Source organism: Bos indicus, chromosome 15, assembly GCF_029378745.1.
Source record: "Bos indicus isolate NIAB-ARS_2022 breed Sahiwal x Tharparkar chromosome 15, NIAB-ARS_B.indTharparkar_mat_pri_1.0, whole genome shotgun sequence".
NCBI lineage: Eukaryota > Metazoa > Chordata > Mammalia > Artiodactyla > Bovidae > Bos > Bos indicus.
This window is the reverse complement of record NC_091774.1, coordinates 58,013,121-58,031,744: the sequence shown is the minus strand read 5'-3', so window position 1 is coordinate 58,031,744 and position 18,624 is coordinate 58,013,121.

The following is an 18,624-nucleotide window of genomic DNA, read 5'->3' as shown; positions in this document are numbered from 1 at the left end:
ATTTTTCATTGAAATGACCAACTCAGAAATTAATTAATATGTATTTTCATGGTGCTAAAAGAATTCCCCAAATCTTTGCTATTTGACATATTAAAGATTCTACACTTTGAGACGGGTTTGTATTCAGTAAAATGCTATTACCCTGGTTTATTGAAGACAATAAACTTCCCTGATAGCTCAGTTGGTAAAGAATCCGCCTGTAATTCAGGAGACCCCGGTTCAATACCTGGGTTGAGAAGATCCCCTGGAGAAGGGAATGGCTCCCTACTCCAGAATTCTGGCCCAGAGAATTCCATGGACTGTGTAGTCCATGGGGTCGTAAAGAGTTGAACATGACTGAGCAACTTTCATTGAAGACAATAACCCCTCACAGCTAACAGTCAGATGGCAGTCTCATGCAGTAATTCAGATTCAGACAATTACAAAGTGCTACAGATCTAAGTTCAAATTGCAGATCCACTAGTTACTATTTTTATGATACTGAAGAAGACACTTGACTTCTCTCAATGTCACTTTCCTAATCAATAACATGCATGTAATAGTGTCTGTCATAGGACTGTTGTGAAAGTTAAATGAGAAAATACATAGAGAGTGTAAAGCATAATACCTCAGTCATAGTAAGTCTTCAGTTTCTATTACCTATTCTTATAATAGCAATAATTATTATTATATTTTTATTAAAAATAAAAATTAAGCATGGGGGATAGTCAAATGTAAAGCTGCGTTTTGATAAGTTGAATTAGGGAAAGAAGGAGGTGTTGTCTAAATTAGAAATCAACCAATGAAGAATTTATTTTGTGAAAATATATTCGGTTTTTGAAAAAGGATTCAGAAGATGCAGATTAGTATATAATAGGAAGTAGCTGAATATTTCCTCAAAAGTTTTCTACCTTTCTTTTGTATCTCCAAAATATTAAAAAATTAAATATTTCTAAGTAGAGGATAGTTCTGTATCTCAGCTACTAGACATATTTTGCTAACTGAATTATATCAAAGATAATTTAGATTTGCATTTTGTTGTATTTTTTAGGTTAAGAATGACTTCAGTGACTTTAGAATCTCTTTTCCTGCATTTGTGTACAAGATATTTTTTCAAATTATTTGTTATTTCTCATAACTACAGAAACATACTTTCTACTGTTGAAATTTGGGAAGTTAAATGAGGTGGCTATTTTACTTTTTCTAGGTTTATTGAATTTGCTAACATAATTAGAAAATCTTTAACTCAGTTTCTTATTTAGTAGATTTCTTTCAAAATATACTTAGTCTGAAGTTCAGTTTTGGTCTAGTGCTAAATTGAAAGTACCTGTTAGTGCTTCTGATATGTCACTTTTATAAACTTTTTGTTCTTTACTGCAACTAAAAATTGCATATTCAACAAAACATGCTAGATATTCTCACAGCTTCTCTCTTCAAACCCCACAATTATTTAACTAGATCTAAAAGTTCATAAATAACAATATAATATTTTCAAGTTTTCCATGGTTAAGCTACATTGTAGATACATGATCCCATAATCACGATTCTTGAATCTCTAATTATATGATGGCTATGGTTAGTGAAATGGAGACTGAAACAATTTTTTACAATACAGTTTAGAAATAGAATGATTTCATAGACATTTAGGGTTACAATATATCCATGGGTAAAGAAAGCTATTTGGATATTATGTACTGAAATGAGACTTTACCTAATATATTCCGATGCCTGGAGTGAATTTTTCTGTACCTTTTATCTTCCAGTTTGCTGTATTTAGACCGAGCTACAATTACATTTCTAATTTTGCTCAAACTGTTCTTGTGTGACAGTCACAGGCACTTCAGACCAACTTAGACCATGTTAAATCTATAAGCTTTAATGTTAGTTCAACATTTTGTGAAAAGTATAATGCCTAATCTAGAGGTACATGGGCTTCCCAGGTGGCATTAGTGGTAAAGAACCCGCCTGCCTGTACAGGAGAGATAAGAGCTGCAGGTTCGATCCCTGGGTTGGGAAGATCACCCAGAGAAGGAAACGACAACACAATCCAGCCTTCTTGCCTGAAAAATCCCATGGACAGAAGAGCCTGGCAGGCGATGGTCCATAGGTTCACATAGAGCTGGCCATGACAGAAGCAACTTAGCCCTAGTATTAGCACTAATCTGGATGTACAGTAAAGGTGTCCTTCCTTTTTGGCCCTACTTTCTTCACCATACTCATATCCGATGTGAAGAGCATTTCGGGAATTCTAAGATTTAAAAGATAAGACCTATTTTATTTCTAATTTCACAAGTTATCTGTGGAAAAGTAGAAAATAATCAGGAGGCCATGCAGTCCTAAATATAATGCCATCCCTATAATAGAAAATGCTAAAAATTATAATTGATGTCACTTTTAAAGAATTTTAAGAGTAGTTTACTTTATTGTCAGTTGGCACAACCTCTTTTAAAAGTAATTTGATCTATGAATTAAGAGTCACAAAACTGTATCTTATGGGCCAGCAGTTTTTCAGTCTTCTAGAAATGTAAATTTTTATAAGAGCACATGATAATTGTTCCAATATAATTATTATGACATTATTCACACTAGAAAAACTTGAAAAACAAGGAAATTCCAAACAGTGGAGTGGTTTAGGTCAGTCCCCAACTTTTTGGCACCAGGAACCAGTTTTGCAGAAGAAAATTTTTCCACAGACCAGGGGGAGGGATGGTTTTGGGATTATTCAAGCGCATTACACTTATTGCACATTTTATTTCTATTGTTACATCAGCTCCACCTCAGATCATCAGGTACCAGATCCCAAAGCTTGGGGACCCCTGGTTAGGTGACCCATGTTCTTCAATTTGAAGAATGATAAAGTCACTAAACGTAATCACAAGAATTCTTACACTACCTGTATCTATGACAAAATGTTTACTATTTGATACAGAATAAAAATGGTGTTTATTCACACTCACACTACAAAATTGTTCATACAGAGAGTGCAATAAGAAAACTGAAGACAGTTATTGTTCAAGTATGAATTATAGGTAGTTTTTCTTCCTTCCTTCCTTCTTTCCTTTCTTCATTATTTTCTTTAGTACTATTAAATGTTATTTGTAAAATACATACTAATTACAAGAAAAAAGAATATATTGTATTATCTCTCCTCAAAACATCTATATTAGCAAAACCATTAAATCTACAATGGTTAATTGATTCACTTTATAGTATCAAACAGTAGTAACATTTCACCTAAAATATTGAATATTGATCTAAATATACAACTATATTTATTTAAATTATTCATATAGTTTGCTTCCGGAGAAGGCAATAGCACCCCACTCCAGTAATCTTGCCTGTAAAATCCCATGGACGGAGGAGCCTGGTAGGCTGCAGTCCATGGGGTCCCTAAGAGTTGGACACGACTGAGTGACTTCACTTTCACTTTTTACTTTCATGCATTGGAGAAGGAAATAGCAACCCACTCCAGTGTTCTTGCCTGGAGAATCCCAGGGACGGGAGAGCCTGGTGGGCTGCCGTCTTTGGGGTCGCGCAGAGTCGGACACGATTGAAGCCACTTAGCAGCAGTTGGCTTCATTTTCATGTTAGTATCTCTGGATAAAACAAGAATCCAGGTAGGCAGTTGTATATTATTCTGAACAAAAAATTGACCAAATATTCCAAATTAATTGTTTAAAAGTCTACATAAAACCCAATTAAACTGAATAATACAGTAAATCTATTTAACAAAGTAGTCTCAGAGAAGATGATCATATTTAAGATCAGTATATATTTTCCAGACCAATCAGAATGTTTTCCATCTAAGGACTATTGAAAAATACTGTGAAGGTTTAGATTCCAAACAGCTGGAATGTGTTTTTGTTAAAATATCTTAATTCTCTATGGCTATTCTCTGTATTTTGTAATCTCATTAGAAATCCTTAATTTAGCAGCAGGATATACTGGAGGTCTGTTTGTTAGGGGAGCCAAAGACTTGCATTTTAAATCCAGCCTGGCACAAGCTCTCTCACTGACCCTGGGCAATACGAAAACTCTCTCTGTAATTGGGTTCTTCACTCTCTGTAATTGGGTTCTTCAGCCGTGAAATTAGAGACAGTTTATAATTTCCCTGAAGATTTTAGGATACCAATGTTCATTAGCAGGGCTCCAAAAATAAAGGCTTCATTTGGACCTGTTTCTTCCCATGGATGAAACAGATGTTCACAGAAAGAACTCTGGGACAAACAGCATTTCTTCTTACAGTCCTAGGTACTAAAAGTTCCTTAAGGACATCAGCTGATTGAAGCATATCATTTTTTGAGAGGATTCATTAATTAATCAGAATTTTAGTGGGTATGGATTTTCTGGTTAAGCCATTTCCTCTCTGTGTCCCTTGGGATGAATTTGGAACCCTGAAGCCCCTAATATATTTTGATGGTAAATAGAGACCCAGAATATGAAGCATTGATAGACTGGTGGCAGACTTTGTGATGTTTGGGGAAATGGAATTTAATATGAAATGTTATTGGAAAGAAGTGGAAATGGTAAGATAATCCAGTTCTTTCAAATTTTGCATTCTCCCAGCTCTTTTCCAGGCCAAGAGGAAAGTCAGCAAGGATGCCTGGTACTTTTGAGGTAAATCTTCTGAGCAGATGAGATTAACAAAAGTGAATTAGGATGTTTTGGAAAACTAAGATCATCTCAGTGACCTTCAAAGTAAGAAAGATACATTTAAGTAGGTAAATTAATGTCCCCAAAATAAAGTCACATCTTTCTGTCCTTGTCCCTAGTAATTTTCTTTACTTTTCTCAGCCTGAACTAATATATCTCTTTGAACCCTCTTAAATGCATTTCATTTTCAAATTGCATGAAATTGTGTTCAAGAAACTTCCCACAATATGCTTTCTTCCAACTTGGCTTCCATGTAAAGCAAACAGCCCATTTTACCTTAAATGACTGTAATAGTAAAGGATGGTTGGCTTTGAAGACCAGTCGGGGTGTATGAGAAGGCAGCAATTATCCTCCAACCGAAAAGGGGTCTTACTGTTTTCTTTTATTAACCTTCCATGGATAACATATTTAAGAACCATTGATAGAAATCACAGATCATTTGCAAACTTTTTTGCTTTGCCAAGTATATTCCCATTATCATATTAACCAGGCATTCTGAAATCAGGGAACTCATTAAGCTTTTAGAATTTAATTCTCTCCCTTTATATTTTCATTTCCTATTTATCATCGACCTCTAATTTTTAAATTCACTTAAAAACCAGACTGGAAAGCAAACTGAAAACTGGAGTTCCTGTTCACTGGAAAAGTTTTCACAAGAAAATATGACCTACCTTTAATTATTCCAGAATTGCTATTACTCAACTTTTATTGGGGAAAAAAAAATGTTTCCATAAGGTTAAATACTATCATCACCCAAAATTTGTTTTGCTTAAATAGAAGCATCAAGGTTAAATTGGTCTATTAGAGTTTATTAGCTTTCCTTATGGTTGATTTGGGTAATTCAGCAAGAATTTCCCCCTAAATTACATTATATATAAAGTTTCTAAAATTTACCAGGTAGTTACATTCCAAGTTTCTTTATATACATACAACCAACTCAACTAATAACTTCCGCAAAAGAAAATAAACAGTAATAAACTGTTCAAGTTAAGAATCACATCCAACTGTTTAAAAGATACAATTTTATAGAAAACAATTTATATTAAGCTTCAGTTCAGTTCAGTTCAGTTCAGTCGCTCAGTCGTGTCTGACTCTTTGCGACCCCATGAATCGCAACACGCCAGGCCTCCCTGTCCATCACCAACTCCTGGAGTTCACCCAAACTCACATCCATAGAGTCGGTGATGCCATCCAGCCATCTCATCCTCTGTCCTCCCCTTCTCCTCCTGCCCCCAATCCCTCCCAGCATCAGAGTCTTTTCCAATGAGTCAACTCTTCGAATGAGGTGGCCAAAGTACTGGAGTTTCAGCTTGAGCATCATTCCTTCCAAAGAAATCCCAGGACTGATCTCCTTTAGAATGGACTGGTTGGATCTCCTTGCAGTCCAAGGGACTCTCAAGAGTCTTCTCCAACACCACAGTTCAAAAGCATCAATTCTTCAGCACTCAGCTTTCTTCACAGTCCAACTCTCACATCCATACATGACTACTGGAAAAACCATAGCCTTGTTCTAGATGAACCTTTGTTGGCAAAGTAATGTCTCTGCTTTTGAATATGCTATCTAGGTTGGTCATAACTTTCCTTCCAAGAAGCAAGCATCTTTTAATTTCATGGCTGCAGTCACCATCTGTAGTGATTTTGGAGCCCAGAAAAATAAAGTCTGACACTGTTTCCACTGTTTCCCCATCTATTTCCCATTAAGTGATGGGACCAGATGCCATGATCTTCGTTTTCTGAATGTTGAGCTTTAAGCCAACTTTTTCACTCTCCTCTTTCACTTTCATCAAGAGGCTTTTTAGTTCCTCTTCACTTTCTGCCATTAGGGTGGTGTCATCTGCATAGCTGAGGTTATTGATATTTCTCCCGGTAACCTTGACTCCAGCTTGTGCTTCTTCCAGCCCAGCATTTCTCATGATGTACTCTGCATATAAGTTAAATAAGCAGGGTGACAATATACAGCCTTGACATACTCCTTTTCTTATTTTGCTTACAAAAGGCAATTTCAAAACTACTAAGAAATAATTCCATTTTTTTAAATGCACATGCATAAAAAATATTTGAACAATAAATAAGACTTGAGTGATTTTAATTCTGGTTTTGTATTCTAAAATGTCTGCATTATGAATATATCAGCTTTGTAAAAATATTTTTTAAATTTTCTTTTATTTTTTTTTAAATTTTCTTTTATTTTTAAACTTTACATAATTGTATTAGTTTTGCCAAATATCAGAATGAATCCACCACAGGTATACCTGTGTTCCCCATCCTGAACCCTCCTCCCTCCTCCCTCCCCATACCATCCCTCTGGGTCGTCCCAGTGCACTAGCCCCAAGCATCCAATATCATGCATCGAACCTGGACTGGCATCTCCTTTCATACATGATATTTTACACGTTTCAATGCCATTCTCCCAAATCTTCCCACCCTCTCCCTCTCCCACAGAGTCCATAAGACTGTTCTATACATCAGTGTCTCTTTTGCTGTCTCATACACCGGGTTATTGTTACCCTCTTTCTAAATTCCATATATATGCGTTAGTATACTGTATTGGTGTTTTTCCTTCTGGCTTACTTCACTCTGTATAATAGGCTCCAGTTTCATCCACCTAATTAGAACTGATTCAAATGTATTCTTTTTAATGGCTGAGTAATACTCCATTGTGTATATGTATCACAGCTTTCTTATCCATTCATCTGCTGATGGACATCTAGGTTGCTTCCATGTCCTGGTTATTATAAACAGTGCTGTGATGAATATTGGGGTACACGTGTCTCTTTCCCTTCTGGTTTCCTCAGTGTGAATGCCCAGCAGTGGGATTGCTGGATCATAAGGCAGTTCTATTTCCAGTTTTTTAAGGAATCTCCACACTGTTCTCCATAGTGGCTGTACTACTTTGCATTCCCACCAACAGTGTAAGAGGGTTCCCTTTTCTCCACACCCTCTCCAGCATTTATTATTTGTAGACTTTTGGATCGCAGCCATTCTGACTGGTGTGAAATGGTACCTCATAGTGGTTTTGATTTGCATTTCTCTGATAATGAGTGATGTTGAGCATCTTTTCATGTGTTTGTTAGCCATCTGTATGTCTTCTTTGGAGAAATGTCTATTTAGTTCTTTGGCCCATTTTTTGATTGGGTCATTTATTTTTCTGGAGTTGAGCTGTAGGAGTTGCTTGTATATTTTTGAGATTAGTTGTTTGTCAGTTGCTTCATTTGCTATTATTTTCTTCCATTCTGAAGGCTGTCTTTTCACCTTGCTAATAGTTTCCTTTGATGTGCAGAAGCTTTTAAGGTTAATTAGGTCCCATTTGTTTATTTTTGCTTTTATTTCCAATATTCTGGGAGGTGGGTCATAGAGGATCCTGCTGTGATGTATGTCAGAGAGTGTTTTGCCTATGTTCTCCTCTAGGAGTTTTATAGTTTCTGGTCTTATGTTGAGATCTTTAATCCATTTTGAGTTTATTTTTGTGTATGGTGTTAGAAAGTGTTCTAGTTTCATTCTTTTACAAGTGGTTGACCAGATTTCCCAGCACCACTTGTTAAAGAGATTGTCTTTAATCCATTGTATATTCTTGCCTCCTTTGTCAAAGATAAGGTGTCCATATGTGCGTGGATTTATCTCTGGGCTTTCTATTTTGTTCCATTGATCTATATTTCTGTCTTTGTGCCAGTACCATACTGTCTTGATAACTGTAGCTTTGTAGTAGAGCCTGAAGTCAGGTAGGCTGATTCCTCCAGTTCCATTCTTCTTTCTCAGGATCGCTTTGGCTATTCGAGGTTTTTTTGTATTTCCATACAAATTGTGAAATTATTTGTACTAGTTCTGTGAAGAATACTGTTGGTAGCTTCATAGGGATTGCATTGAATCTATAAATTGCTTTGGGTAGTATACTCATTTTCACTATATTGATTCTTCCCATCCATGAACATGGTATATTTCTCCATCTATTAGTGTCCTCTTTGATTTCTTTCACTAGTGTTTTATAGTTTTCTATATACAGGATAGATCACATCCTGGGCCATAAAGCTAGCCTTGGTAAATTCAAAAAAATAGAAATCATTCCAAGCATCTTTTCTGACCACAATGCAGTAAGATTAGATCTCAATTACAGGAGAAAAACTTTTAAAAATTCCAACATATGGAGGCTGAACAACACGCTGCCAAATAACCAACAAATCACAGAAGAAATCAAAAAAGAAATCAAAATTTGCATAGAAACGAATGAAAATGAAAACACAACAACCCAAAACCTGTGGGACACGGTAAAAGCAGTCCTAAGGGGAAAGTTCATAGCAATACAGGCACACCTCAAGAAACAAGAAAAAAGTCAAATAAATAACCTAACTCTACACCTAAAGCAACTAGAAAACGAAGAAATGAAGAACCCCAGGGTTAGTAGAAGGAAAGAAATTGTAAAAATTAGAGCAGAAATAAATGCAAAAGAAACAAAAGAGACCATAGCAAAAATCAACAAAACCAAAAGCTGGTTCTTTGAAAGGATAAATAAAATTGACAAACCATTAGCCAGACTCATCAAGAAACAAAGGGAGAAAAATCAAATCAATAAAATTAGAAATGAAAATGGAGAGATCACAACAGACAACACAGAGATACAAAGGATCATAAGAGACTACTATCAACAATTATATGCCAATAAAATGGACAATGTGGAAGAAATGGACAAATTCTTAGAAAAGTACAACTTTCCAAAACTCGACCAGGAAGAAATAGAAAATCTTAACAGACCCATCACAAGCACGGAAATTGAAACTGTAATCAAAAATCTTCCAGCAAACAAAAGCCCAGGTCCAGAAGGCTTCACAGCTGAATTCTACCAAAAATTTAGAGAAGAGCTAACACCTATCCTGCTCAAACTCTTTCAGAAAATTGCAGAGGAAGGTAAACTTCCAAACTCATTCTATGAGGCCACCATCACCCTAATACCAAAACCCGACAAAGATCCCACAAAAAATGAAAACTACAGGCCAATATCACTGATGAACATAGATGCAAAAATCCTTAACAAAATTCTAGCAGTCAGAATCCAACAACACATTAAAAAGATCATACACCATGACCAAGTGGGCTTTATCCCAGGGATGCAAGGATTCTTCAATATCCACAAATCAATCAATGTAATACACCACATTAACAAATTGAAAAATAAAAACCATATGATTATCTCAATAGATGCAGAGAAAGCCTTTGACAAAATTCAACACCCATTTATGATAAAAACTCTCCAGGAAGCAGGAATAGAAGGAACATACCTCAACATAATAAAAGCTATATATGACAAACCCACAGCAAACATTATCCTCAATGGTGAAAAATTGAAAGCATTTCCTCTAAAGTCAGGAACAAGACAAGGGTGCCCACTTTCACCATTACTATTCAACATAGTTTTGGAAGTTTTGGCCACAGCAATCAGAGCAGAAAAAGAAATAAAAGGAATCCAAATTGGAAAAGAAGAAGTAAAACTCTCACTATTTGCAAATGACATGATCTTCTACATAGAAAACCCTAAAGACTCCACCAGAAAATTATTAGAACTAATCAATGATTATAGTAAAGTTGCAGGATATAAAATCAACACACAGAAATCCCTTGCATTCCTATACACTAATAATGAGAAAACAGAAAGAGTAATTAAGGAAACAATTCCATTCACCATTGCAATGGAAAGAATAAAATACTTAGGAATATATCTACCTAAAGAAACTAAAAACCTGTATATAAATTTTCTTTTAAAAACAAAGTCAAGTCATTAAAATGTATGTGAGTTTTTTCAGCTATTTTGTGTTTCATTATATATAGCAGGTATCCCCAACCCCCAGGCCATAGACTGCTGCTGTATATTTACAGCCACTCCCCATCACTCACATTACCACCTGAGATCTGCCTCCTGTCAGATCAGCAACAGCACTAGATTCTCAAAGGAGTATGAACTCTACTATGAACTATGCATGTGAGGGTCTAAGGCTGCGTGCTCCTTATGAGAATCTAATGCCTGAGATCTGATTCTGCATTATGGTGAGTTGTATAATTATTTCATTATATACCACAATGTAATAATAATAGGGATAAAGTGCACAATAAGTATAATGGGTTTGAATCATCCCAAAAGCATCCCCCCACCACTGGTCCATGGAAAAATTATCTTAAATGAAACTGATCCCAGGTACAAAAAGATTGGGGACCAATGATGTATAGTTCAGTTCAGTGACTCAGTCACATCCAATGCTTTGCGACCCCATGACTGTAACATGCCAGGCTTCCCTGACCATCACCAATTCCTGGAGCTTGCTCAAACTCATGTTCATCAAGTCGGTGATGACATCCAACTATCTCATTCTCTGGCATCCCCTTCTCCTCCTGCCTTCAATCTTCCTCAACATCAGAATCTTTTTCACATCAGGTGGCCAAAGTATTGGAGCTTCAGCTTCAGCATCAGTCCTTCCAGTGAATATTCAGGACTGATTTCCTTCAGGATGGACTGGTTGGATCTCCTTGCAGTCCAAGGGACTCTCAAGAATCTTCCCCAACACCACAGTTGAAAGGCATCAACTCGTCGGTGCTTAGCTTTATGGTCCAACTCTCACATCCATACATGACTACTGGAAAAACCATAGCTTTGACTAGACGGACATTTGCTTTTCAATATGTTGTCTAGGTTTGTCATAGTTTTTTTTCCAAGGAGCAAGTGTCTTTTAATTTCATGGCTACAGTCACCATCTGCAGTGATTTTGGAGCCCCAGAAAATAAAATCTGCCACTGTTTCCATTTTTCCCCATCTATTTGCCATGAAGTGATGGGACCAGATGCCATGATCTTAGTTTCGAGAATGTTGAGTTTTGAACCAAATTTTTCACTCTCCTCTTTCACTTTCATCAAGAAGCTCTTTAGTTCCTCTTTGCTTTCTGCCATACAGGTGATGTGAACTGCATACCTGAGGTTATTGATATTTCTCCTGGAAATCTTGATTCCAGCTTGTGCTTCATCCAGCTCAGCATTTTGCATGATGTAATCTACATATAAGTTAAACAAGCAAGGTGACAATATAAAGCCTTGATGTACTCCTTCCCTAATTTGGAACCAGTCCATTGTTCCATGTCCCATTCTAACTGTTGTTTCTTGACCTGCATACAGGTTTCTCAGGAAGCAGTTTGTTGTGAGCCACACAGTCAAAGACTTTAGCATAGTCAGTGAAACAGAAGTAGATGTTTTTCTGGGATTCTCTTGCTTTTTCGATGATCCAATGCATGTTGGCAATTTGATCTTTGGTTCCTCTGCCTTTTCTAAATCCAGCTTGAATGTCTGGAAGTTCTTGGCTCACCAACTGTTGAAGCCTTGCTTGGAGAATGTTGAGCATTACTTTGCTAGTGTGTGAGATGAGTGCAATTGTGCAGTAGTTTGAGCATTCTTTGGCATTGCCTTTCTTTGGTATTGGAATCAAAACTGACCTTTTCCAGTCCTATGACCACTGCTGAGTTTTCCAAATTTGCTGGCATATTGAGTGCAGCACTTCACAGCATCATCTTTTAGGATTTGAGATAGCTCAGCTGGAATTCCATCACCTCCACTAGCTTTGCTCATAGCAATACTTCCTAAGACCCACTTGATCTCACACTCTAGGATGTCTGGCTCTACGTGAGTGATCACAACATCATGGTTATCTGGGTCATTAAGATCTTTTTGTATATATAGTCTTGAATAAATTAAGCAAACAATCAAGGAGCAAAAAAGAAGTAGTACCCACAGAATAGTTATCAACTTCAGTAAGTTTGATTTTGATATAGTACTTTTAATCTATAGTATGAATTTCCATTTTATTAGTTAAAAAATGCTCTTGATGCACATTGATTTGTGGCATCTCAGTGTTGGGACACTGATTTTCATTCATTGAGGAAAATTATCATAAATACAATCAGATGAAACTTTGCATAGTATCTACAATGATTGTGTTGTCCACTATATTCTAAGGTGTTGCCTTTGTGAGGTTTCACAACAGAAACTTGAGTTGAGTCTTACCACCAGCAATAGCTGTGCCTCTGGAATACCCATGGTCATTGAGCATACTTTCATGTTTACCTCGGCTATTAATAAATCTAAAGCCAGAATTAGGTGGCAATTCTTCAAGAATGCATGGTGGCTAGTTTTTGTTTATGCTATCCCTAGATTTATTGTTTTCTCTTATTATTTTAGTCATCCCAGGCTGTTATAACAAATTACCAGAGACTAGGTGTCTTATAAAAAAGAGAAATCTATTGCCCATATTTCTGGGGGCTTAAAAGTCCCAGATTCAGTGTCAACATAGTTGGGTTTGCGTGAAAGCTCTCTTTCAGGATGCAGATTGCCAATTTTTCCTTGTATTCTCACAAAGTAGAAAGAGAATAGGCTAGTTTAGTGCTAAGCTAGTGTTTTCATAAAGGTACTAATCCCACTCATGAAACTTCATCCTTATGACCTTTTACTTTGTAAAAGTACCACTTCCAAATACCATCACAGTGGGGATTAGATTTCAGTGTAGGAATTTTGGAGGGAATGGACATTCAGTCCATAAATCTTCCCTTCTGTTCCAATTTCCTCATCTATTTATTTGTCCTTAATATTAGCTTTAAGGCTGCCTTAATTTCTTCTGGAACAAAGGCCAGGTATAAACAAATAAATGGAATGTATTTATTCCATATCTATATATCTATATATACATACATACATTCATGGATATGTATAGAGGGGGAAAAGGTGGAAGTTATGACAAATCTCCTCTTCTTGGGCTCTAAAATCACTGTGGATGGTGACTGCAGCCATGAAATCAGAAGATGTTTACTTCTTGGCAGGAAGGCTATGACAAACCTAGACAGAGTGTTGAAAAGCAGAGATATTACTCTTCTAACAAAGTAGAAGGTTATGGTCTTCCCAGTGGTCACGTATGATTATGAGATCTGGACTGTAAAGAAGGCAGAGGGCTGAAGAAGTGATGCCTTTGAAGTGTGGTGCTGGAGAAGACTCCTTAGAGTCCCTTGGACAGTAAGGAGATCAAACCAGTCAATCTTAAGGGAAATCAACCCTGAACCTTTGTTGGAAGGACTGATGCTTAAGCTGAAACTCCAGTATTTTGGTCATCTGATGTGAACAACTGACTCATTGGGAAAGTCCCTGATGCTGGGAAAGATTGAGGGCAGAAGGAGAAGAGGATGTCAGAGGATGAGATGGCTGGATGGCATCACTAATGCAATGGACATGAACTTGGGCAAACTTTGGGAGTTGGTGAAGGACAGAGAGGTCTGTCATACTGCAGTCTCCGGGACTGTAAAGAATTGGACACGACTGCTGCTGCTGCTGTTGCTAAGTCACTTCAGTCACGTCTGACTCTGTGCAACCCCAAAGACGGCAGCCCACCAGTCTCCCCCGTCCCTGGGATTCTCCCAGCAAGAACACTGGAGTGGGTTGCCATTTCCTTCTCCAATGCATGAAAGTGAAAAGTAAAAAGTGAAAGTGAAGTTGCTCAGTCATGTCCGACTCTTAGCGACCCCAGGGACTGTAGCCCACCAGGCTCCTCTATCCATGGGATTTTCCAGGGAAGAGTACTGGAGTGGGGTGCCATTGCCTTCTCCGTGGACATGACTGAACAACAACAAATACATTCATATGTACATCCTTAATGGACAAACAAAATGTCATATATATGTGTACAGCATACATATAGGTATAAATATAGATATATAATGTCATAATTAGACTTAAGACAAATAAAAAGCCTCTAACCAGATGTCCATGGGTAGCATCTGTTCACATGCCCCTTTTTCTCAACTAGCTTCTTACATTTTCCACAGGGAATCAGGCACAGAAATCACACCCTCTCAGAAGACTACGCCTGTGATTCTTTTTCCAATCTCAGAACTCCTAGAAACCTACACAGAATATAATCATGTGTAGGTCTGTACAGTGAATGTACAAAGAATGTACACGTGACACTTAGAGGTAAAGACATATTAAATCCCCTGGCTAGCTTGATAGTAAAAAAGCTTTCATAGTATTCATGTTGCTAGATTTAATTCATTTTCACATTTCAGGCCCCTTGTGGTGCCTGGCCTCATTCATACCTGAAGCTGCTCAATGAAAGCTGAAGTCACACATATGAGCCAACTTCAGGAAAGAAGACCTTTGTGGCTTCTAAAACAAGAGCTTTTGTTCTTTTTTTATTTTGAAAACCATTTTGGTCAAAACCCTAAATGCACCTGATTCAATTCAGAACGTTTTGGTAGTAAAACTCACAGACTGCTGGGTCAGATATTAAAAATGTGATATTTAGAGAGCATTTTCTTGAGATTGCTTTTCTTAAAAACTCATTTTGCAATAGGTCAGGGTGTGGGTTTCATGTGTGGAAAGCCCCATACCAACCTACATAGAGTTGTCACTATGGGCAGCATAGGGGTTTTAAATGGTTTCATTGACCTCTCATTTGGGAATATATTTGATAATTTAGAAAACAGACACACTCATGACCTTGCCTGATTTTCACAGCAACCCAGTGAAATAAACACAGCATGAATTATGATGTTTATTTTATAGATGAGAAAATTGTGGCCCAGTGAGTTTAAAGCTGTCCAAGATCAGGAAAAATCTGCCTGCCCTCTATTTGTTCTATTGCAAACTCCAAACCAAACTTCCTACTTACACATTTCACTGGTGGAATCTCCCTGCTTTCAATGTTCCAGGGTAAATAGCCTAGACTAATCTTTAACTTTTCCTTCTCTGGAACTTTCTACACTTTGTGAAGAATCCAAGCTCTGTTGTCTTTGGTCTGAAATGTCCCTGCCATCTGTTCCTTCCCTCTGTCACTTCATCACCTTCTGACAGCTATTGCCATGTTCCGTGGACCTGAATTCTAGTAACCATTTTCCAACTGGCCAGCCTAGTACCAGCTTCTCTCTGATTCCCATATAAATCTGTCACCAGAGTGCCTCTCTGACATATATAAGCAGTCATGGTCCTTCCTGCTTTAGAACCTACAGTAGATTTATACCACAAGTGGAAAGTTCACCTGGCTCGAGCTGTGAAGCACAGCCCTCAACTCTATATCTAACTTCATTTATAATTTTATTTTCTACTACAGCATGCACTTCCAACTTGTAACTTGTATTACAGCTGTCAACTGGAAATACAGCACAATCTGAAACTTGAGAATTACATTTTATTCGGTAGACATACTGAAGACTTAAACCCAGGAGACGGCCTCTCAGTTCTGAAGGACTGTTCTAATGAGGTAACAGAAGGGTCAGGATATGCAGTTTTTTGCAACAACAACAACAACAAATCAAATAAAAATCCGAGTAGTTGGAGCTTCAAGCAATTACTGTTAATGAAAGAAAACCAAACATCTTGAGTACATGAACTTGGCTTTTCTCTTTATGGAAAGATGTAAGAGTCTGGACTTCATTGAAGTCATTTCTTTGATATGCACCTTAGCTATCTAGGGCCAATATCCTGGTTTTCTCTTTCCTGAATTCCCAGCAGGTACACATCTGGGGTTGGCTGCAGTGACTGATTAGTTGATGGCCACAACATCCTTTGTTCAGTTATTTGGTAGACAGCTTTCTTCATCCACACAGTCACCATATTTTCCTCACTATTTTGTAAAGGCACTTTTCATCTTTAGCTGCTGGGTCTTTATTTAAGCTACTCCATGATTTATCTCAAACATGCCTCCTATATGAACAGCTCTTTAATTTCTGTGGCTGGACTTCATCTCCTTCTTCTACATACTCTAGTGACTTTTGGTTCCCCTTCTCTTCTAACACATTGAAATACAATCTTTTAACACTTATTTCTGATGTGTCTTCCACACCAGACTACAAATTCTGCGAGGGAAAGGGCTAAGTCTTTTCTCTGTGTCATTCCAAACATCTATTTAATCTGTTACATTATCAAGCATTCAATCAATGTTTGCCAAGTTAAATTACTTAAGGGCCTCAGCATTTTGGGTTGAGGTGTTGTGTCCATTTTTATCAAAATGAGGCTGTCACCTGAAAGCAGGAATACAGTGACCAAGTGCATCCATTTTTCTCTAACTCTGGTTAGGTTATCAGAACAACAAAAGGCAGAGAAACGTTCTTTTTTTATTGAGGTATAACTGATTTAATATTATATTAGGTATACAACAAAGTAAGTTGATATTTTTATAGACTATACTCCATATAAAGTTATTGTAAAGCAGTAGCTATATTCCTTGTGCTGTATATTATATCCTTGTGACTTATTTATTTTATACTTAGTAGTTTGCACCTCTTAATCCCCCTTACCTGTTCACTCCTCTCCTCACCAGTAACCACTCATTTGTTCTCAATGTTCTGAGAGACTGGGAAAGGAAACAGGTAAGTAAGGAACAGGGAGGTGTGGTACCCACAGTATTTTTACCTAGGTCAGAATGATGGAAGATGGCCATTAAAAGGATACACAAGCTTACAGAGAAAACCTGATTGGCAGTGAAAGGGGAAAAGGGAAGAAAAGAAGGAAGCTAGAATTTTTGTACAGGCCAATCCTGCACCCACAGACTTCAACATTGGTTTTTCTTTAAGCCCCCTCACACTAGCCACAAAGCATGCTTTTATGCCAACTACTAACATTTAAAAATAGACATACTGAGACTCAAAGAGATTTAGTGAACTTGAACCCATGTACATCTGATTCTAAAGCCTATTGTGTTCTCTGCTGTGTTGACTTGGATAAGATGGATGTTTGGGGTACAGAGGGGATTAATAGAGGTGTTAAAAAGGTACATATGTGGGGTAAATGATCAGATATTAGTGGGAAATCTCTGTTTTACTTATGATTTTGCCTCTGGTTTGTTTTTGCTTTGAAGAACAAAGAGAAATATATTCTGACAGGAAAAATAGACTTCAAGTCAGATTGCAAGTTCTTGTCTTATTTAGCCACTGTCTTTCTCATTTCCAATTATACAATCTGCAACTTGTCCTGGATCTGGGGAAAAGGAGGGGGAGATGGACATGGGTAGAGAGCTGACTTTCAATATAATCACTTTCTTTTATGGAATGAAGTATGGTGTGAAAGTTAGTCTTGCATCTTCTAGACCGTAAATCTGAATGGGCCATGCTATCCTGGCAAAAACCAGTAGCAATGTGCTAAGTGCTTATTGCCAAAAGCAATAGCATTATGACAGCAGATATAATTATTAACTGCTACTGAGCAGGACTAGGAATAGACAGTTCAGAGAAGAAGGGGGTGAGGTTCTCTGGCTAAAACCAATCTGATTCTCAAATCCTTGCCTCTGATATACCTTTAAGCTTAATATACCTTTTCCCATAAAGAGCAAGCAGTTTGTTTGGAGTTGAAAAAGGAAAATCCCAGAGAACCATCTGGAACCAGGAATGAAATGATGATCAAGGGTGAGCAGAAGGGTCTTTTATTTTTAATGTTGAAGCATCTTCATGCCCCTAAACCTGTAAAAAGTGTTGGGATTCTAGTATGGGTTCCTGAGTACCCTTGTTATTTTGGATCTTTCATCCAATATTCGCTCATGATTTTCAGTGGACACATTTTACGAGGTGTGATAGCTGGATCTTGCCGTCTCTTTCTCTTGGTCTGGAGTCAACTTATGAATGAAGGCAATTCAACCTCCACAGCATGGTTGAGAGGAAAAAAAAATAAATCTAATGAATTCAGGCTGTGAGGGAAAAATCCGCTCCGAGTCTCTCTTTCAAGGGGAAGGAAGAAGAAAGAAGGCAGTCAGGCTGCTACCTAGCAGCGTCTGGAAGCAAGATTCGTCTGGACATAGGGTTTCCTGCTGGAGTTAAAGAGGCCCTCTGTTGCATAAGCCCTCGGACTGGCCTTGCTCTGTAGGTAAAGCCACTGTCTGAAGGCCACTCCCCAGTCCTGCTTTAAGGAGTCTTTGCTTTGGTGCTTCAAGACTTTGCTCATCTTAAAAGAACACTCCCATTTACAAGGCTTCGTTTTATCTGAACCTGTGCC